Source organism: Lissotriton helveticus, chromosome 4_1 (genome assembly GCF_964261635.1).
Source record: "Lissotriton helveticus chromosome 4_1, aLisHel1.1, whole genome shotgun sequence".
Taxonomy (NCBI): domain Eukaryota; kingdom Metazoa; phylum Chordata; class Amphibia; order Caudata; family Salamandridae; genus Lissotriton; species Lissotriton helveticus.
The window spans coordinates 1,508,196,094-1,508,219,542 of NC_136063.1; the positions used below are offsets into that span (position 1 = coordinate 1,508,196,094).

General features: G+C 41.9%; 1 long non-coding RNA gene across 1 annotated transcript in view; it reads right to left on the minus strand.

Moving 5' to 3' along the window:
• The window catches only part of LOC144827573 (uncharacterized), a 540,892-nt gene extending 536,016 nt beyond the window's left edge, over window positions 1-4,876 (minus strand). Inside the window, exon 1 of the long non-coding RNA XR_013610251.1 lies at window positions 4,747-4,876. This is a non-coding gene — a long non-coding RNA (uncharacterized LOC144827573). The remainder of the gene's footprint in view (window positions 1-4,746) is intronic.
• Window positions 4,877-23,449: the final 18,573 nt, after the last annotated feature.

Genomic DNA, 23,449 nt, shown 5'->3' on the forward strand with positions numbered 1-23,449 from the left:
ACCACAGGAGGAAGGTCCTTCTCCTACCTGGCCGCCAAGACTTGGAACTCCCTTCCGACCCACCTCCGCCTGACCCAAGACCACCTCGCCTTCAGGAAGCAGCTCAAGACCTGGCTGTTCGAGCAGTAGCGGACCCCCTCCCCCCAGCGCCTTGAGACCCTCCGGGTGAGTAGTGCGCTATATAAATGCTTTGATTGATTGATTGATTGAATGGTCTAAATAAACATTTCTTTTAAATTAAATTAAATGTACCCATTGCCCACCATTTTCACGCTAAGTGTAGCATGAAAGGGGGCCTAATTTACAGGATTATGTTAAGCCAAGTTAAGTGGCTTTACCCCTTCGCTGCTAGGCCTTTTCCCCCCTGTGGTAAGCCATTTTTTGGCTATTTGGGGTAGCTCGCGCTTAGGCCCCTGTAACTTTTTGACCACATAAGCTATCCACGCCAAATTTGCGTCCTTTTCTTCCAACATCCCTGGGGATTCTAAAGTTACCCAGGGTTTGTGGATCCCTGGAGGGGACCCCGAAATTTGTCAAAATACAGCTACATTTTGTGTTTTTTAGGGACAAATGGGAAAAAAGTGCTGCAAATAAAAGCGTCTGGGTTTTTCCTTGCAAATGGTATCAAAAAAGGATTTGGTGGGGCTGAAGTCACCATTTTCCCACCTTATAGGGAATGACAGACTTTTGTCAGAAAACCAAATATTTTTACACAGTTTTGGCATTTCTCTGGGACATAGCCTATTTTTGCTCTTTTTTGTGCTTTCAACCTCCTTCCAGTTAATGGTAGACATGGGTATGAAAGTGATAATGGATCTTTAAAATCTATGCATTTTAGTAACGAAGACAAAATTGTGAATTCAGCAAGGGGTCATTTATGTAGATCATTTAATGTTTCTTCATAGAAATTAACAGTTAAATATAGGTAACTTCTTCTAATTATGAGAACTCTTTGAAAGCAATATACCGTTACATTTGCTGGACCTTACTGGTTGTGGGGATATATAGGACTTGTAGGTTCACCAAGAACCCGACGAACCCAGAGCCAAAAACTGAGCAGCAACTTGCAATGGTTTTTTATTATGTACCGGGCATATAGCAATTATTCTGGGAAAATGTATACATGGAAAAATTGGTATGAAAGACACCTATGTATTTCTGAAATGAGAACAAAATATAGAGTTTAGAAACAGTAGATATTTGCACATTTTCCCAAATTGGTACTACTTCTACTACCATAAGAATTATCGGTCATTTTTCAAAATGACTTCTTTTTTACACATTGTCTTTGATTTAGAAAGCAGAAATGCAATAAAAGTTGCTTTACAAATCTGAGTTACCCTAAGTCTCAATGTGAACACACCCCATTTTCCGCAAAGTGCCTAGCTGTAGTTTTTAAACCCTAGCTCTGCCGGCACCTAGGGAAACCTAGCAAACCTATACATTTTTTAAAACTAGACACCCAGGGAAATCTAGCATGGGGTGACTTTACAGGCTCTCACCAGGTTCTGTTACCCAGAATCCCGTGCAAACCTAAAAAATTGTAAAAAAAACACATTTACCTCATATTTCTGAGGTGGAAAGTTCTGGAATCTGCGTGGATCCACAATATTCCATGCACCCCGCGTTTCTCAAAGTCTTGCGAGAAAAATGGTACCTCACTTCTGTGGATAGGCCTAGTGTCTGCGACAGGAAACGGTGCAAAATGCAACATGGACACACCAAATATTCACAGTGAAAAGTTATCCTTTTTTCGCAGGGTACCTAGCTGTAGTTTTTGACCCCTAGCTCTGCCGGCACCTAGGGAAACCTAGCAAACCTATACATTTCTGAAAACTAGACACCCAGGGGAATTGAGGATGTGGTCACTTGACTGCCTCTCACCAGGTTCTGTTACCCAGAATCCCTTGCAAACCTAAAAAATTGTAAAACAAACCCACATTTTCCTCACATTTCTGTAGTGGAAAGTTCTGAAATCTGCGTGGATCCACACATTTCCACTCACCCCACGTTCCCCAAAGTCTTCCGTGAAAAATGGTACTTTACTTGCGTGGGTAGGCCTAGTGCCCGCAGCAGGAAACGGCGCAAAACGCAACATGGACAAACCACAAGTTCACATTGAAAAATGACCCTTTTTTGGCAAAGTGCCTAGCTGTAGATTTTTAATCCTAGCTCTGCCTGCACCTGGGGAAACCTAGTAAACCTATACATTTTTGCAAACTAGACACCCAGGGAATTTTAGGATGGGGTGACTTGACTGCCTCACACCAGGTTCTGTTACCAAGAATCCCTTGCAAACCTAACAAATTGTCATAAAAACACATTTTCCTCACATTTCTGTGGTGGAAAGTTCTGGGGTAATGCTCGGTGGGAAGACATTTGTGGATCCACACAGATTCCAATACTTTCCCAAACAGAAATTTGAGAAAAAAGTAATTTTTTCAGTGAAATTTGAGGTTTGCAGGGGTTTCTGGCAGTGGCGGCTGGTGGATTTTGCAAGTGGTGAGGCGGAAAACTGTATCGTAGTACAATGACTGTGCGAGCGCGCGAAGCGCGCGAGCTCGACCTCCAATAGGAGGGTGCGGGGGGAATTCTACCCGCAAGAAAATTTGGGAAAAAATTGATTCAAATGGTGGCATTTCACACCATATATTTACAGCAAATTGTTGCAAAAAGGGGATCTAAATATAGCATTTTAGTGTGAAGAAAACATTAGAAACAAAGAAAAAATGTGCCCCATCCTCTAACTGGTATGCTTGCAAAATGACCCCCAAGCCAAGCCCACACAACCAATGGAAACAGGGCCTCTAAGTGTTTTCTACCTGTAACACATCTCTGCCTCTTTACTGTATTGGTTGATGAAGTCAAGGCTCACGCCATTGGTAACACAGTACATGGCAAATACTTTAAAAATTAGATGGCGGAAGAGATCTATCCCAGGATTGCAGTTCTTCCTTGATTTTTTTCAGTATTAGCCAGGCAAACAGAAATTATATTTCAGCAAACTGTGCAATTTATTTGATTATAACTCTCTCAACATGTACCTCAGCACACTAGCACAGGCACAGCGAGCGCATGTTCTCACAAAGGTCAGTGCCAAGAAAGGATGATCCAGCCTGGGCCTCTTGACTCGAGGCAGTCCAGTCCGGCCCTGGTTACACGTATCTATACAGGTTATCGCTTGGAGCTTAACTGTACAAGAATTGTGAAACTAGTTATGACATCAATAAAGATATTTCATATGCTAATGTCATTGGTAGCTTCTTATTCAGTATAACCAGAGAACTGCTATGCTAACTCACTGGCCTGTTCACAAGAGCACAGTGCATCAAAGCGAAGTAGGTGCTCCTTAGATTGCCTTTTTCAAAGTTTACACTAGAGCAGAGTACAGCCCAAGGCAATGGGTTCAGCCCATCTAATCTGTTACCAGGCCCAGGGTTTGGTTTTTATGTCTTGACAAATGGATTGAATTGTATTGTTTGCATTTGGAAGCCCTTTGCTTTCATCAAAACAATTTACGTAGGGTGCAAGCCATTTGTCATTCCATAAACAAGCACAGCACACAGTTCTCAGGCAAGGCTGTAAACTGTGCTGGAGGAGGAAATCATTGAAGCTCAAACATAAGTCAGTCACAGCCCTAGTCCATTGGTAAATTTTAATTTGCTGTTTTAATACATGTGTGAGCAGCAGAGGCTCAGGACAGCAACATCAACAAAGAAATCACAGTGCAATTTAGATGAAAATGGAGGCCCATTAGACTCGGAGAGTGTGTTCAATGGTGCTGGTGGTGTATGCATGGTGTAGTTTACTATCCCTTTGTGTAAGTGCTTCAACGCTTTGCACATGTATAGAAAGTGTTATTCAAATGGTCCAGTCTAACAATGTGCATGGGTTGTATTCCTCCATCCTCTCCTGTGCCCCATCGCCCCATCTTTTGATGACTCCTTTCATGATGGAGGACGATTTCACTTTTGATTTGCAAGACGCTCTGAATGATTTTACTTTAACTGAGTCCGAACCAGAAGTGGGAAGGCCAACACTAACCTTAATGAAGAAATCTACCAAACTAAGTGCACAGAAAGCTGGCAAAAATAAACATTTGTAATGCCACGTGTTATCTACCCCATCTCAAAGAGATAAATGGCCCTTCAAATACAAACTGTGTTTCTGCAACACATCACATTATGTCTGTAGAGTCCATGTATGTGACTATCGTACTCAAACCTTTACAAATATTCTCTTTGTAATAAAAGTCAGACATGGGAACGTCCCACTCTAGAACACACATAAAAAGGGAATATTTGTAAAGGTTTTAAAATGGCTAAGGCATTTATAGACTGATTTCATGCTTTCCACCTGTAACTCGCACAATGTGCTCTGGAGCAGTTTCTTTAAAACGCTGGCCTCCGATGACATATCTATTACTAACAACAACATGTGCTTTTAATAAAGAATTTGCACTAGCTGTCAATTTGGCAACTAAATGCTACAGTTGTTTATCACCCCTTAAGGTCGAGCAGAGAGAGCTATCATGCAGGATGGCAGGATTCCAATCCAGCCACAAACTAATAGGAGGGCATTAACACAGTTAAACACTAGTAATCGCTTGAATTGTTTGCTGAGAGATGAAACACGCACATGCATTTTAAACACTTTCCCGGAGGTGCTAGGCCTTGCTGCCTAGTATTGATAAGCAAATGTTACAGAGATCAACTGAACTGGACAGGACAGAGCCTGTAGACTCACCTGACTGCTGCTGGTAAACAAGTGCTTCAGCTTCTATATGTACCAGCCTGAGCGCTTCACCACTTCAACTTGGTTTCGTCTTGGGGCTGAATTCTTCAGCTGGCTGTGGAGGGGGCCAAGGGGGCACGGGATACAACAGCAGGCCTCAGTTGAGAAGTGTGCCTGAACCGACCTCGCCGGAGCTAAGCAGCAGCTGTCTTCACTCTGAAGTGCTGTATTTCTGGCTGGTAGCAGCACTTCTAATATTGCGTGCCATGCTCACAAGACAAATCTCTCCAGCCCGAGTAAGGCGGTTGCTCCCTGGCCACGAAGCCCCCCCAGCACCATGGCAGTAAACCTGTCATGGGCTGCTGCGTTCCTTTTCAGTGCGCCCCTCATTTACGTCTCTTCACTGCAAACGGGTAAACCCACTCACCACGAAGAAGCTCTAACTGCGTCTAATACTAATGGTGGGAAGGAGCTCCAGTGTCAGGAATACTTCCTATCACCGTCCCACAAGTCCATGGCAAGGAGAGACACAGCAGATCTCTCTCTGGTGCGTTTCTTTGTCCTCCTCAGCAGCGGCAGTAATTCAAACCACGGACCTCCTCCTGTGAGCCTAGCTGGTTGGTGTACATAACAACAGTCGCGGAATCTGCATGGCGCCACTTTGAGGTGCGGGCCTGTCACAGCACAACTTTCACAGTGCACAGCCAGCAGCAATAACTTCAAATGCGCCCTGTCCCGTGCTCCCACAGGCAGTAGGAGGGAACTGACAGTCACCGTAATTTGATTGGTCACAGTCAGGGCAGGGTGTGGTTAGCACTACAGTAAGGCTTCTTCATCTGTGATTGATGTGTAGCCCTGGCTTTGCGGAGCTGAACCCGACAGCACCCAGGGCTAGCTTTATTGGCGGGGGAGGTCCTTCAGCAAAGACTTCAATAGCTTTGCCGAGCTGGTGACGTCACAACCCTCAGGGCTGTGAGCTCCTCAGCCGGCAAATCTGTGTTGCTTGCGCATGCTCACTGCTCAGAGAGCATGATTTGTGACTGCCAGGCTGTCTGATGACTTCAGGCTGCGTTTGCAAGTCAGGTTTTGACTTGCGAACGCTGCACTTTGGCACAAAGTTGTTTTGATTCGTACAGAGTTGTAATTGTACATTAAAATAAAAGCACAAATTAGAGGGCAGAAAAAGGACGAGGGCGTAGCCCCTTCGCCCATTTAAAAGAACCGCCACTGGTTTCTGGGTAGGAGAATGTTGGGGGACCCACGCAAGCCATACCTCGCTGGACTCCCCTGGGTGTCTGGTTTCCAGAAATGTTTGGGTTTGATAGGTTTCCCTAGATGGCCGCCGAGCCACGTGCCAAAAACCTATGGGACCCCCCTTGCAAAACCAGGTTGGGTTGTTATTGTTAATTTTGCCTGTCGCTGGTCCTTGACCCACCCACGCGAGTGAGGTACCATTTCTTTCAGGAGAGCTGGGGGAACACTGGGTGGGAGGAAATGTGTGGATCCACGCAGATTTAAGAACTTTCCAACACAGAAATTTGAGGAAAAAAAAAAAATTCCACAAAATTTGAGGTTTGCAGGGGATTCTGGGTAGGAGAATGCTGGGGGACCCATGCAAGCTGTACCTCACTGGACTCTCCTGGGGTCTAGTTTACAGAAATGTGTGGGTTTGGTAGGTTTCCCTAGATGGCCGCCGAGCCCCGGGTCAAAAACTCATGGGACCCCCCTTGAAAAACGAAGTTGGTTTGTGATAGGTAATTTTGATGTCCCATCAATAGGTTTTGGGCCCTTCCCTGCCGCGGGTACTTGGCCTACCCACACAAGTGAGGTACCATTTCTATTGGGATACTTGAGGAAATCCTGGGGGATAGAAATTTGTTGTTACTTTCTGCAGCGTGAACATTTAAGCACAATAATGCAAGGAAAATGTGACAGTCACATTTTGAGGTTTGCAGGACATTGTGGGTAAGATAACTTGTTGGAATCCACAAGAGAAACAACACCATGTACTCCCATGGGTGTTTAGTTGACGACAAAATCTACAGTTGGTCAGTTTTTTCTTAGATGAAATGTAAACCTTGTCAGAGAGACAAAAAAGACAAAGATTACTGCACAGCCATCTATTCCTCAAGCACACACAAATACTGGTTGGATTTGGCACCAGGGCGAGTGATGGTTCAGTATATAAAATTTTATTAACAAGAGATTTCACAAAAATGAAATGCCCTGTCAATAATTGAAGGGACTAAAAACTGAATTATTGACTCGCAGCTTGTGAGATGTAAAACCACTTTCAAGGCACCAACAGATTTACAGGCCATTCACACACTTTTTATACATTCACACCACCAGGCCCAAAACCAACACATTTCAACATTCACAAAAAGGTACAAAGTACACCCTGCTTGACAAAAACAGAAAAGACAAATATTTCTGCACAACCACCTTTTCTTCAAGCACACATACATACTGGTTGGATTTGGCATAAGGTTGAGTGACGGTTCAGTATATACAGTTGTATTTAACCAGAGATTTCACAAAAATGAAATGCACTGTTAATAATTGAAAGGATGAGAAACGGAACCATTGACTCACAGCTCGTGAGCTGTAAAGCCATGACAAGGCACCAATCTCTTTACAGGCCATTCATACACCTTTCATACGTGTGACACATATAAAACCATTCACACCACCAGCCGCAGGCGCAGCACATTACAACACTCACACCAGCAGACAGTGCCATTCAAGGGCCCATCACATTCAAATGCCCGCATTCCTGACACAGCAACCACACCAGCTCATGGGTGGAGTGGCATTTGGCAAGCAGTGTGTGTAGTGACCAGCAGGAAGTCACTACTCACACACCGCCAGCCAAGCACCAGTCCACCCACACCACCAGCCAAGCGCAAGCCCACCCACACTGCCAGCCAAGCGCCAGTTCACGCACACCGTCAGCCAAGCGCAAGTCCACCCACACTGCCAGCCAAGCACCAGTCTACGCACACCGCCAGCCAAGCACCAGTCCATGCACACCGAGAGCCAAGCGCCAGCCCACACACAACGCCAGCCACGTGCTAGTCCACACACACCACCAGCCAAGCGCCAGTCCACGCACACTGCCAGCCAAGTGCCAGTCCGGGCACACCGCCAGCCAAGCGCCAGTCCAGGCACACACCGCCAGTCAAGCTCCAGTCCATGCACACTGCCAGCCAAGCGCCAGCCCGCACACACTGCCAGCCAAGCGCCAGTCCACATATATCACCAGCCATGTGCCAGCCTACACACACCGCCATCACATTTAGGATTTTTTTATACAAAAAAGAAAACACAAACAAACGGCAAATAGATACAAATCTACCAACACAAAATCTGAAACTAAATACATTGCACAAATCCCAACCTTGAAACTGAACAAAAGATATGAAACAATACGGATGGACAACCAGAGGAGTTAATCCTGGATTCCTTACCGGTGTACACCCTGAAATTAGAGACATATCCAGTCCTACTGGCACACAGCATAAACAGCTTATTTCCATAGCGTGCCCTCTTACTAGGAATGTATTGCCTAAAAACCAAGCGGCCTTGAAAGACACCCAAGACTCTTCCACTGCTATTTCTTTCCCAGGAGCATAGATCTCAGAAAATCGATCAACAAAGTGATCAATGACAGGCCGAATCTTAAAAAGACGGTCATAATCAGGATGATCTTGTGACAAAAGCTAAACCATTATCTACAAAATACAGCATCCAAAGCAGAAGCAAATACCTAAAATGACTCATGACTTCCGGAAATATAGCTGTTGCCATCAAGGGACTAGTAGACCAATATGAAGACATTGATGGCTTCCTTAGCAAGCCCATCGAAAAACTTTAAACCCAAGAACTTCTTCATCTCTTCCAGATTTGTGGGAGTCCACTGGGTTGCTCTAGAGTGAGGCTTAAGGCTGGCACTGTTGTCCCTCAAAAACTGTTCGGCATACAAATTAGTCTGCTCAACAATCTCTGCCAAAAAAACATCGTCCATAAACAACTGAAATAAATGTATTGGCAAAAGGTTTTCAGTATTTACTCTACAACCTGGAACAGCAGTAAAGTCTGGCTATGCCGGCTGCACCATGCCTGGGGCAACCCAGAGGTCGGCACCTTCAACAGGAAGCCTTGCAGCCCCAGGTTGCAGCCCCGATGTCTCTTGCCATACTATAGCAATGGGAAGCCTTGCAGCCCCAGGCTGCAGCGCAGATGCCTCTTGCCACACTATTGGCAGATCAATGTCCTCCTCTAACACAGGCACTTCATCCATACTAAGAGTAGCTTCATCCGCACTGAGAGTAGCTTCATCATCCGATGATTCCATGTGGAGAGAAAACTCACTGCCTGAATCATCACCTCCCTCCTCCGCCTCAGATGCAGTCAGTCTCTGAACTATGGTCAAAGGAAGACTCAAAAAGCATACCAACACCCTGCTGAGCAGTAATACTGTGGATAGCCATTTTCCTTGCTAAGAAAGGAGACTGCACAAACAAGTCAACAACAACCAACACTGTGCAAAATAAGTAAGTCAAGAAAATGTGTGCCTTTATCACAAAGATCTATATAATCAAAAACTATATGATTCACTTGCAAGAGACAGCTACACTCACCAGCACCTACTCTGTAGAGACACAGCAAAAGTCAACAATATCCCACTAGAAAGAAAAAACCAAAACCAATTACTCACAAGGCAACAAAATACACATCTAGCACAAATGCAAAATGTTTTTGACACTCAAAAAACAGAAGCCAAACATACTGCTATCATTACATAATTTGCAAAAAAACACATTCATGCAGAGAAATGAAACTTGTTTACATTGTACAAAAAAAAGTCTCTTACCAAACACATGCAACTACAAAAACAGCAGAACCACCAGAAACGAAAACTCAGCCTGGGACAGTCTAAAGATCAAAAGCCTTGAACTAGAACAAAAAGGGAGAAATAAAGCATTACAATTGCTATTCACAAGAAATAAAACAATTAACATTATAACACGCTATGTCACTACCTAAATGGTCAATCGGCCAGATGGGCCTTCAAATAGGGCTGAGAAAAATCGGGGGTGATCTTGCCCAAGGTATCGGTTGAGGTTGTCTGCCAGGCCAATCTGTCCCCCAGGTGGGGCAGAAAACAGTAGACAGAAATATGCCCCTTGCAAAAGTAATAAATACCTGGTGCCTGGTAGGGTTTTCTGCCTCCCCTCTACCGCCTAGGGCGGAAAGAAAAAAGGGGCTGATCTGTCCCCAGGAGGGGCAGAAAAAACAATAACCAAATGTTAACCCCTTGGAGGCAACCATCTCCCTTGCATTACAGAACAAAATCCCTGGTGCCTAGTAGGGTTGTCTGCCCCCCCCACCCCCGGGGGCAGAAAGGGCAAAAAATGGGCCGATCTTCCCCAAGTGGGGCAGAGTAGAAATATAAAATAAATCTGTCCCTAGAAGCGACCCTTGCCCAAGGGGTCGCTTCCATTTTAATTTTAAAATTAGTCCCTGGTGTCTAGTGGGGTTTTCTGCCCCCCCCCGGGTCAGAAAGGCTCCCAAAAAAACTGATCTTCCCCGGGGGGGGGGGGGGGGGGGGGGCAGAATACACATTAAAAAAATGGCCCCTTGTGAGCGACGCTTGCCAAGGGGTCGCTTCCATCTAAATTTTACATAACACGTTGGTGTGTTATGGGGGTTTCTCCAAAAAATTGGCCTATCTGTCCCCAAGTGGGCAGAATTTCCATTACAAATAAATTGGCCCCCTGGAAGTGACCCTTGCCCAAGGGGTCACTTCCATTTCAATTTAAAATAACTCCCTGATGTCTAGTGGGGGTTTCTAATGGGCCCACAGTAAAAAGAGTGGCCCCCTTGAAGAGACCCTTGCCCAAGTGGTTGCCTCCATTTTCATCTTTAAATAACCCCTGGCTCTAGTGGGCTTTTCTGCCCCCCCCCCCCCGGTGCCAGAAAGGCCAACAAATTCAGGCGATCTGTCCCCAGGGGGGGTCATAAAAATCTTAAAGTAAACTTGCCCCCTAAGGAATTGACCCTTGCCCAAGGGGTCGCTTCCTTTACCTAAAAAAGACATCCCTGGTGTCTAGTGGGGGCATTCCTGCTGCACGATCGCGCTGCCTTGTGCGATCATGTAGCAGAAGTGCCCTGCATTGAGACATCAGAGGAGAGGAAATACACTTTCTTCTCCCCCGATGCCTCAATACACTCCAAATGGCCCCACTGGCCCACTGGCCCACCGGAGCACCGGAGCACACAGCACTCACCCTTCCTCTGTGGACGCCTGGTATCAAATGGCTTCCCGGCATCCCAGCACTTCCTGATGACGTAGGCGCACGCTGTGCGCAGTGACATCACAGGATCGCCAAGGGGGGGTCGAGGTGGCAGCGGAACTCTTCCGCTGCTAATCCCCTTTGTGGCAACCTGTTGGGCTGCCCATGGGGGGAGCACCAGCCCTTCCCCCATGGGTGGGTGCCATGACGGAGCGGTTCTGTCATGAGCACAGCCCAACCAATGCTCATGATAAAACCGTTCTGTCATGAGCATCGAAGGGGTTAATGCCACCTTGTAAACAAGGCAAAGCGCCTATCACCACAGGAAGGTTGCGAAAAGTGACATTCCTGTGGCGATAGGGGGCTTTCAAATATGCCCTTTAGTGTCTTGCGCCAATTTGTGAAGTGTCCCAAGATGTTATATGATGACTTCAATGTTGTCCTGACCGAGGATTCTGGCACTGGCGGGTCAGGTTTTGGGGTATTTATTTGGGGCCTCTTTGCCAATGTAGTGTTTGTGTTCCTTTACTTTGTGATCGGCCAACATGAATTGAAGCAAGTTGGCCTTCACAGATTGTAGGGGTAGTAGCACACATTCAGAGACGTGTCCAGAAGCGTGTTTGTGCCATGCACCTGTCTTGTCTCTTTGCAGTGAGGTAGCAGGTCTTTGATGTTGCTGGTTACCCAGATTAGCCAGAGGGGCTGAAAACATTCATTTGAAGGCACTGGCGTTTGGTAAATGGACTGTTGATGGGAATGTGGAGAGGCAGTACACCTCTAGACCTCTGAATACAGTTGACTGTAACAGGTGTTTGAAGAGCCCAATGGATGTGGGTGAGCTGGAAAAAAGACTGGTGTAATAAGAAGGAGGAGCCTATTAAAAGCAAGTCTTCTCTTTGGCAGGATGCCGGATTCAAGTAAGCAGATGTCAGCCTTTGACTTTAGCTTTAGCTTCCACTCTTAGTTTTAAGTCAAAAGATTTCCTTTTAGACTTCTTCTTAGCCTTTTCTTTTGACCCTTCTCTTATGATTTTTCTTTTAGCTTTTTATGAGCTTTTATTTAGTCAGTGAGCAGCAAAACCTGAGTAGCGTGCTTCTGTGGGATGTACAAAGTGCGGTTTGCACAGTGGGGGACAGAATGGGTGGAGCCATTATCTTAGATTCAGACATTGCATGGAGGACTGCCTGGTGAGTGAGGGTTGATCTTGGTGCATCACGGGTACAGATCTGGTTTCCAGAGGAGGCTGTGTGCCAATGTAAACATGCACTGGCAGTGGCACTAAGCAGGTGGGCGGTCCCATTAGTTAAGAGAGAGATGGTGATGTGGTGGCCAGATAAGGTGGACCCACTGAGGTTGGCTAGACCGCATGGTGCAGATAAGGCTGTCTAGGCAACTCGTAGAGGACCGACTCAACCGATCTGTGCAGGTTTGTCAGCGTGCTTGATATTGTTTGCAGCGAGTGATCCCAGTAATGGAATGTTTTGAGCAATGGCCCCCATTTATAGTGGACTTAAGTAGACGGACAAACAGCTCAATTAAAGGTCATAGGGGTACATTGCTATGATACGATTAAGCTGTACGCTGCAAGCGGGAGCCTTGCAGTTGTTGCAATTCACTTATCTGGTGCTGGCATCATGGTAGTACGGTCATGAAATTGTGAGGTAATTGCCTTCTGTGGAAGCAATCAGACTGCCTATAAGTCAGTACACTGGGCCGGGGTGGAAAAACAGTGGAGTGGTGTTCATCGAGTAGACAGTTGCCTTCTTGAGGAAGGCTGGGCTCACAGTCAGTATTGGCAACGTCTTTTTGTAGATAGCATTGCTATGGGCAACCAAAGCGGTGTTATTTTTTGCTGCAAAACTCTTTCTATTAATGTTAGTAGATGGGGTTTTTCATCAAAAAGCATTGGTGATTGCATGATAATGTCCTGTACCACTCAGGTAATGCCCCTATGACATGCAGTAACACAAAGCAGCACTTTCTGTTGCTTTGCGTTACCATTAGGTAACTTTAGTAAATCCAACAAAAACATTTTTTGCAGAAAAGTGACAAAACCCAGTGCCAAAGGTTTGTAAATCTGTCCTAAAGTGGTCACTGTAAAATTCAGATAGAAAGCACTCCAAGTTTGCGATAATTGTCTCATTTTCAATAGAGAATTGTGGGATGACCTTGTAGATCTCTGCTTTAGTATTCGAAACTGGCACTTTCTTCTGTTCCTGTTACAGCTTTTATCCTTCATTGAAATGCTATATATTGTTTTCTCTATAAAGTGCCCTGTTGCTACTGGGTCGTGTGCCTACAATAGAAAACAACATAAAACACTCAGTAAATCCCAAAAATAATGAAAGGTCATTGCTGGATGACTGGAGGCCGATGTTTAGTGCGAACGCCAAACCTGTGTAATCGTAAATGGCTGATTTTGGATAGGGGGGAATCAAGGTGCTCTTAGGAAATTGGAATTCTGCTTTCCCTTTGATATGTCAACTCAGCTATTTACAGCAGCATTTAAGAACCCCCATAGGAAGGACCACCCTTGTCTGTTATGTGGCACAATCATGAAATTTGTTAGAATTCCAGGGCTTGTTAAGTAAGTATGTAATGGCTAAAATAATTGAAATGTAAATTAAATAAAATTATTTGACAGCATCTACCACAATGTACTAAAGTGCATTGCAGGGGCAGTGGTGAAACATTTTCATTGTGTGTTTCACAATGGTGCAATATTAAAGTGCTCAATCCGAGCAGGTGGAAATTAATTGGATGCCAGAGCAAATTAGATTGCGTGTTAACTGTTGGACTTTAAGAGGGCTATATTTACTATTTGTACTCCAAACTACACCACATTGGTGAATGTGTTGACTTTTGGAAAGGGCTAGACTTATTATTCACATTTCAACCTTAGCCAAACTAGGAAAAGTGTTGGACTTTGGTGAATTTACTATTCTCACTCCAAACCTAACCAACTTTTGGAAAGTGTTACATACATGTTACAATGAAAAATAAAAAATAAATTCCATTTAACTATACACACAATTAAATTGCTCACTATCTTACAATTTGGAACGTCTAAATCACTTGTACATAAAACATTATGAAAATGTTTTTATTTATATTATTAAAAAACAAAAGCAAGACTTAAAATATGTTAAAATGTAAACATAAAATGAATAAAGAATCTTCAAAAATGTTATTCCCAAAAAATCAGTCATGAATCACATTTAAAGTGAATTGTTATCCCGTTTTCAAAAATATTTATTTGTTAATTGAAAAATGTTACAAAATTAAAATAAACTACTATCTAAAAAATAACTAAACAATGCAAATAAGAATTTAAAGCATAATTAATTACATTAAATAAATAAAATACAAAATAAATTAAAAGAACAAAAAAGTTTTTAAAACCCTCCCCACCTACCTCCACTACTAACCCTGTAACCCACTCCTAAATAATTATCTTGAAATAAAACGCATGAAAAAAATGAACTAACATAATTCCACTGTGAATTACTACCTAAAATATATTCATAAACAACATTATATACAGCTAGGTTTAAAACCTGACATTAAATACAACAATATTAAATTATCTCAACATTACAGCAATAATTTTAAAGACAGACAGTATTTTCACACAGTATTTAGGTCATGCATCCCAGTGAGACACTGTTAAAATTGTAGCTACCCACAGACTAAGGTCACAGACATGATGCAAAACGTCCAGTGCAACCAAGTACAGACACTTGAACAAATTGTATGAGGCAGAAGGTGACCCTTTGTAAAAGAAAACGTTAACAGGCTAGATGAGACCAGTACATCACCAATATGATGACCAGTCCCTAATCCCAATCCACCTTGACCACTTGTGCATTGTGCAATCTGTCCCAGACCAGAAATGTAGTTTACAAAGATCTGGAGAATTTCTGTCACATTAATGGAAATGTGGTGGAATTCCATCTCAGGATCCTTATGACTGTCAGTGAATTTATAAATAGAGGTCTGCAAGAGGCAGCAATCCTGCATCACTGCATTTGTAAAATATAGCTATTGCATTCTCTATCCCTCGAAAATTGAGGAAAAAATCTACATCCCGCAGTGAAACATTGGTGAATGAATGCAGTTGTTCCCAAGACTACTCTCTCACCTCCCCAAACCCGGGACCCCCAGATTTGCACCTGTCTATACAGCATCCAATTTGTGAAAGAATAATTTCCCATTTCTGGTGTCCTTAACCAAGCAACAACAGCCCTAGTATTCAAATAAGCATCTGCAATGCCAGTCGATCTGTTGAATGGTAATGTGAAGCATTACAAGTAAATAGCGTGGTAGATAATATGCATTTGTGTGGAAGCAGAGCATTGTAGAGTAATATTGGTGTAGCATGAAAGGTCAAGTGAGAGTTGCATTGTCAAGCTTTACCTAAAAAGCCATGTAGGTTAATGACTACCCTCTTCCTATCTGTGCCAGAGAAAAATGACCTAAATTACCTAGTTATCCAAGACACTTTAATATCATTACGATGTCATGTGTATGCCCTGGTTACAGCTGTGAGGAAGGTAAACACTTTTTGTGGAAATACAGAATTTCTGCCCAATCAAATTGTCTGAGGACAGCTACACTGTCAAGTTAGTCAATAAAAACATTGGTGCATATCCTTATGAGATTGAGTAGGAAGGAAGGGGCTCACTCCATTCACACTTTCTCTTCCTTATAAATAGCAAGGATTTGCAACATGGACATTGAGAGTCTCAAATCGAGAGTGGCCTTTCCACTATCCAAGCATTGTGACTGTATGCAATAGAGACCACTATAACTGACAAACAAGGAAGCACATTGTTAAGCCTGAAATTCAGCATATCAATGCAAGGGGCATGGCTTGAGCACCGGAGAAGATGGCGGCGCTTGAGTAGGGCTCCGTGGGATGGTACGAGCGGACCTTGCGGCAATATCACTTTACCTTAGAGTGGAGGACTTCTTGCGACTGCGGATGCTGCCCGAACGCCTCGAGACCTTTGGCGGGGGCTGCTGCAGAACCAGAAACGGCCGTGGCGGCCGCCGTCATTTTCAATAAGAATGCACTCCTGAGGTAAACAGCATGTGCCAAAAACGTGACAGCCTTTTGTTTTCTGGGCCTCCTTTATTAATTCCTCTGCTTCTCCTACCCCTAATGGAAGGGTTGAGTTTTTTTTCTTTTTGTTTTTCTTGAGCACCTTTATATTGCTCTTTAACTTCCTTGGAAGTCGGTCTTTCTTGCTTCAGGAAGCTGCTACATGTGACCACCATTTTGGATGCAAAGATGGCCACTTCTACAATTTGACTTTGTATATCAACATATTGGTTCCTCCTTTGAATTAAGCTGAGTCTCTTCGTTTCTCTGCATCAGCTTTGTGACACGTAGACTAAACAATATACCTCTATACATAATTTTTCACTGGCATCTGTTAGACATATATTCCCTTTGTGATCATTGTCTGCGCCATCCTTTTTCTGAAGGTTGTGAACTGGTGTATTTGCTCAATTCTGTGCCTGCCTTAGAGACTCAGCAGCAACTATTTTTTATGGGAAGACTGACTTCTTCCTTGGCTCGCCCCATGCAGGTCTTCATCAAAAAGTTCTAAAAATAAATCAAAATATTCTAAAATGGAGGATTCTCTGGCATCTGTATCGAGGGGCTCCTCCTCTTCGATACCTACTCCTGTCACTGCAGGGAAGGTCTCCACAAAACTTCAAAGAAAGACACACCATCACCACAGACACCATCCTCTCCTGTTTCATTAGTTGTGTTATTGGTGGAAATTCGCTCATTGCAAGCATTTATGGAGAAAACTAATACCAAACAGCAATTTCTCACAGAAAATTGGTCAACGATGGATGAAAGACTATCTGCGGTAGAACGTAATGTGTCCTCATTTGGACTCACCGAAGGCAAGGTTAATACTCTTCAATCTGAAGTCACTTTGCACCAAAAACAGGTGGAGGGCCTTGAAAATAAACATAGGTGTAATAATTTACGCATTTATGGGCTGGCGGAGGGCACGTAAGGCAATGATCCTCTTGGTTTTTTCAAATCTTTCATTCCAAAGTTCTGAATATGCCAACAGAAATCTCTCCTAATATCCAACGTGCTCATCGCCTTGGTCGTCAGCAAACTTCTACCAACTCAAGGCGTCCCAGAGGTGTTATTCTATATTTTTTAGAGTATACTGACTTACTCAAGGTTCTTTCATCAGCCAGGTCAATCAAGCACATTGTATGATCTGGCAGCACTTTACACTTTTCTCAAGATTACACTAAAAGCACAGCCGACAGACGTAGGGAGTTTCTCAACTTGAGACCCCGATCTCAGATCCCTCAGAGCTCGCGATGGTCTTTTCCACCCTTGTCTATTTAAAGTTACATACAAGAACAGAACCACCACTAATGAAGATCCGATTAGATTGAAAACTTTTATCAACTCCTGCAAGATAGAAATAATGGATTTTTCAGGATTGTTTTCTTTTCAGACTGTATAGATCTGTAGGAACGTTTAGTTCTTTTCTGCTTATTTCTTGAATTCAACAAATATCTTCTTACTTCCAAGAACAATGTTGGTTTTCATAAAGATGTTTTATTAGATTCATTATTACTTACAGCATTGTATTTCTACTGACTAACCATTTTTTTCTTTCCTTACAGCTTTCACCCTATTTGTTCCTGTTTTTCCTCATTCTTGTATTGTGAGCCATGGTCCTTCCTCTCCTTCCCCTCCGTCACGCCTGGGCTTCCGATTTTCCCATGTGGCCTCCCCCCCCCAACCAGATTCTTAGGTATGTTCCTAACCTTTTTCCTTTTTATTTCATTTGCTATATCACTTCCCCCTTTTCACTCTTGTTTTTCCCTAAGATATTCTTAAATGTATTGGTTTTGTTCTACTATGTTTCGTGTTTGCATTTGAACTATTCTCTGTTAGGATTTGCATACATTTATATCAAATTTGCACATGACTTAGTTGATGTTGCTGTTGTTCTATATTATTGGGTGGCTTGCTTAGATCACTATCTTCTTATTACATCCACAACACTGCCTTCATGTCTCTGAAAATTGTGTCTTGGAATGTTAGAGGTTTGAATTCCCCAATTAAGCGGTAACATGTTTTAACACATTTATCCACGTTAGAAGCTAATATTGCACTTATACAAGAGTCTCATTTAACGGCAGCTGAGTCTTCAAAATGAAAAAGAAATTGGTTGGAGAGGTTTTCTTTTCCCCAGGAGACGGTAAACGTAATGGTGTGGTGACACTCTGAAATAAATCGATTTCTTTTAAATTAATCTCTCAATCATCTGACGACGAGGAAAGATGGCCATATACTAGAGTGCAATTTGGGAATGCTGCAGTTTCTTTGCTTAATGTGTATGCTCCCAATAATGGTGATCCGTCTTTTTGGTCCTCTCTATCCCAACAAACTTTGTCTTGCATTGACGATAATTTTATCCTCGCTGGAGATTGTAATCAAATTGTTGACCCTTTCATTGGCCGTAATTCATTATTCTCCTTCAAATCACACAGGTCCCATAAATTTTTTCTTGATGTTATACAAAAATATAAACTTATTAACGCTTGGAGAATTTGTAACCCTGTTACAAGGGTATAAACTTTTTATTCTCCGTCTCACCAGTCACAATCTCGAATAGACCACTTTTTTGTGTCTCATATTATGGCTCAGTCTTTGAGAGATGCAGATATTGGAACAATTTTAATATCTGATCATGCCCCTATCTACATCAAATTGGACATTGTATCAAAATCTACTACACCCCGGAGATGGCAATTTGAATGAATAAATGAATTAATGAATGAATGAATGAATGAATGAATGAATGAATGACTGAATGAATGAATGAATGGATGAAAAGGTATTTGTAAAAGCGCGGACTAAGCCCAAGGGCATCAAGGCGCTCTGAACAGACGGGCCTACAGGCACAGCCAGCATACAAACTCAGAAGGAGAGAGTTTTAATAACTCTCTCCTTCCAGATCATACTTTTAATTCCTCTTTTACTTTTGTTTTCAATGAATATTTCTCTTAAAATCAGACCAATACTTTACCCTTTTCTATTATTTGGGATGCATTTAAAGCAGCTGCCTGAGATTTTATTATGGATTTTGTGTCTAAAAACATAGAATTTCACGTGAGATTACTAAAACTCTCTTAGCAAAAAAAATAAACTGGAACATTCACGTAATTCCCCGAAATCCAAAGAATGTTTATCTCAGCTTATTGAGGCCAAACTCCAATTTAATAAAGATTTGACTGACAATGCTTCACTCTACCTGTTAAAGTCAAGTGAAAAATGTTATGGGGGCCGAAACAAGGCTGGTAAACTTTGCAAATTATCTAAAGGTTAAAAATAACAAGCTTGACATTGAATCAATTTTTGATAACAGGGAACATTAAGATTTAAAGATGTTGAAATATTTGATGAATTTCTCCTCTTTCACAAAGATCTGTACACACAAGAACCCACACCCCCAAAGTTTGATATTTCACAATTCTTCTCAGGCATTCATTGTTTCTTTAATTCCCAAATAGATTATACTCTTTTAGAATCTGACATCTCACACCAACAGCTCCTCAGTGCACTACAGACACTCAAGAAAGACAAGGCTCCAAGACCTGATGGGTTTACACTTTTCTCCATTCCTCCTTATCAAGTTACATACCCTTTTCAATTCTTTTTTCCAGATGGGCAAATCCTCTGGTTCTTTTTCAGAAGCTTTATTTGCTTAATTCCGAAAGATGGAAAAGACTTGAAACATTGTAAAAATTATAGAGCCATTTCTTTGGTCAACATTGACTACAAAATTGTCTCCAAAACCTTAGCAATGCGTTTGGAATCCTTTCTTCCTCAATTGTTAGGCGCAGAGCATTCTGGTTTTATAAAGGGACACCTCATCTCGGATAACACTCGCCTATTTTTCGACATCTTATCTAAGTACTCCCTAGCAGCTGTAGCCCTAAATGCAGAGAAAGCATTTGACCGTGTCAATGGGCCATATCTTTTTCAAGTGCTCAAGTGGTTTGGTTTTGGTCCAAAGATCATATCTCTGATTTTGCTCTTATACTCTAATATCCGAGCTGCAGTCATTGCTAATGGTAATACATCTTCTTATTTTGACCTGAGAAGAGGCAAAAATCAAGGCTGCACATTATCTCCATTATTCTTTAATTTAGCTTTAGAACCACTTATCCAAAATACATCAAAATAATGATATCCAAGGCTTTAAGGTTAAAGAAAAATAAATTAAATTAGAAGCTTACGCTGATGACATATTATTGTTTATATCCAATCCTCTATTCCTGCCTTCTTAAATGAGGTAGAGCTATTTCCTTCCGTCTTTGGTTATGAATTAAATAGAGATATATGCGAAATATTACCTCTGTCTAAATATACCTTTAAAGAAGATTTTGATATTTCAGATTTTACTTGGAACTCTAAACATATAAAATTCATGGGATTACTTTTTGCTCCTTCCTTTCCAACAACCTTTTCTTTATGCTTAGAGAGTTGCATACAGAGAATTCCTACGTTAACTACCAAATGGCACCCTCTCTATCTATCAAGATGGGGGCAACTTGATACCATTAAAATGATACTCTCCCCTATAGTGTTGTATACAATTTCTAATATTACAATATCAGTCCCGTCAAAATATTTTAAGAAGATTAATTATATACTGTCATCTTTTTTATTGAATGCTAAAAAGGCTCGTATGTCATTACTACGACCCACAAATTTTAAGTCAGAAGGTGGGACTAATTTTCTTGACTTCCCCAACTACCATAAATCCTTCCTACTTTGTCAATCCTTGAGATGAGATGGCTTTCAAGTATTGAATTAGATTGTCCCTTATGGGTGGAACTTGAAATTTCATATCTTTCTCCATTCTCTTTTAAAGAATACCTTTCCTTTATCCGCAAACCACAAAGTACCTCCACTTCCATTCTCAAACATTCTTGTAAGCTTTTAGAACCTAATTTGAAATCGCCTCCCACAGATTTACAGTCCTTTTTTAACTCCACTCTTTGGCACTATGATTTTTTACTGATCCAGGACAAACCTTTTCATTGGAAGACATGGAGACCGAAACGTTTAATTTGGGTACATCAACGTTTTATTCAAAATGAAATTATTTCTTTTTTGCAGGCTAGCCGTCTTTTTGATCTTCTTACTTCTTATCAACCTAAATACATACTCCTAAAACAAGCTCCACTGAATGCTTATACTCAAGTTTTGTCTCTCAATCACCACACATCTCATTCAGTCAATAGGTCACATACTTTTTGCACTTGTGTCCTAAAGCATCTGCTATTTATACCTACCTTTGTACTCTACACGTTGATAGAGAGAAAACCAAGGTAGAACTCTCCTGGGAAAAGGATTTTGGAATGCTATAGCCAATCTCTTTTTGAAACAAAATATCGTCTAAAATTTGGAAACCATCCAGAGCATTAAATACCACACAGACATTATTTTCTAAATATTATAGACTCTTATTACATCCGGTCATTTTACATAAGAGACATTTTGATGTCCCTGATACCTGTTGGCCTTGTTTATCCTCGTCTGCTGATTTGAAATATTTGTTCTTTACATGCCCACATGTTCACACCTTCTGGAGAAACATCTGGTCTCAAATGAATTCAATTTTTGGTACTAGAATACCTTTTTCTATTGTTCACATATTGTTAGGAAGCTTCTCACCTGCATGGGATAATCATATTCTTAATGTCAAGATTGTAGATGTGTTAATAACTGTTGCTTTCCAGCAAATTATCCCAAAATTGGAAGGATCTATCCCAGTTGTCCTTTCAAGCTTGGTGGTACGCCGCGGGTTATAGTCATAGATTGGATACAGCCTTTGTCCATCCTATTCATCTAGCTAAAAAGCCCTTAATTTTGTGGGCATCAGTCACGGGATTTATTGAAGCGAGTGCTAGACAATCTCTTTCTAAGTCTCCCATCAGCTGCAAGTTTCTCAACCTCCGTGACATTCCTCAGTGTATTATAACATTATTATACATTTTTTGTGCATCCCATTTTTGTATATTTTTCAACAAGGCTACAATATTTTATGAATGATGTGTTATTTTTATCTGTGTATTTAGGCATTCCATTCCAGTCATGTGTATTTGCCATTTTTGCTTAAACAAGGTTTCATCTAATGTTTTAATTGCTCTCTTATATGATGATGTACTCATTGCATTATTGTATGTTTTCACTATATGTTTCCTCAATAAACTATGTGGTTAATAGTTTCACTGGCAAATTTCAAACCTTCAGAGCAAATGGCATTCAAGTCAATATTACATGTGGTGTATGTGTGTGTCTTTGTGTGGCAAGCGAGCACAAATGTGTGTACCTGCATGCATGCATAAGTGCATGTGTGAGTGTGGTGTGTGTGAGCAAGAGAAAGAAAGAGAATGAGACAGAGAGTGCAAGTTAGGGAGACAGGAAGAAAGCACAGAATAATTGAATAGATTTGTTTTAGATTTTTAAGAAAGCAGTAAGTCCAAGAGTCCATGGGGCACTCCACAACTTGGCACAACATGAGCTAAATTAATGCATTATGTAATGGAATGGAATAAGACTTATATTGCGCAAACTTAGCCCGGAGGGGCATCAAGGCGCATCAAACCTGTTTCATAACAGAGTAGGAGAAAATAATGTCCTGAAGTGGTGTTGCTTGTTAACTCAAAGTACTTCTTGAAGAGAAATAGGGTTGTGCTCATTATCTACGAAATAGCGAAATACAGTCATTTTTCTTTTTTACCACATAGGTAACAATTATGCATGAGCCACATTTTACTTTTGATGAATTTCAGTGGAGATTATTTGCATATCTGCTCGTCATTATGAAAAATAGACCGGGTTTTACTAAGAAATAGGTTAAAGAGCCTATCCCTAATAAAGAAGGTGCCTTCCCCTTTAGGGTTTGGGCTGCAATTGCAATCCACACTTCCAGAGGAGCTGCTCTTGGTAGATATTCTAGAGTAAAATCGCAATCCAGTGGAAGGAACGGGCGCTATAAAATTGTGCACATATTTAATGGACTGGAAAATAGCTGAAATGTTTCATGTGCAGATGGGCTTTCTGACCTTGTGAGTTCCGTAGGACTGAGCGCTGTGAATCTAACCGGCATGTTGCACGCATACCATGGCTGAAATGTCACATTTTAAATTCAAAAGGAAGGGCAGACTGATCAGGAAGCCATTTAACTTTCCCATGCTGCACCGGGTTTACTTAGCACTTGGGGTCATCCTTTCAATTCAACAATTTTCAGTTGATTCGTTTGCACTGGCATGGAACTGATTGAGGGAACACCTCGCCACAAATCCTATTACTGACAGTCTTGAAGCAAGATATGTCAACGCTTCCT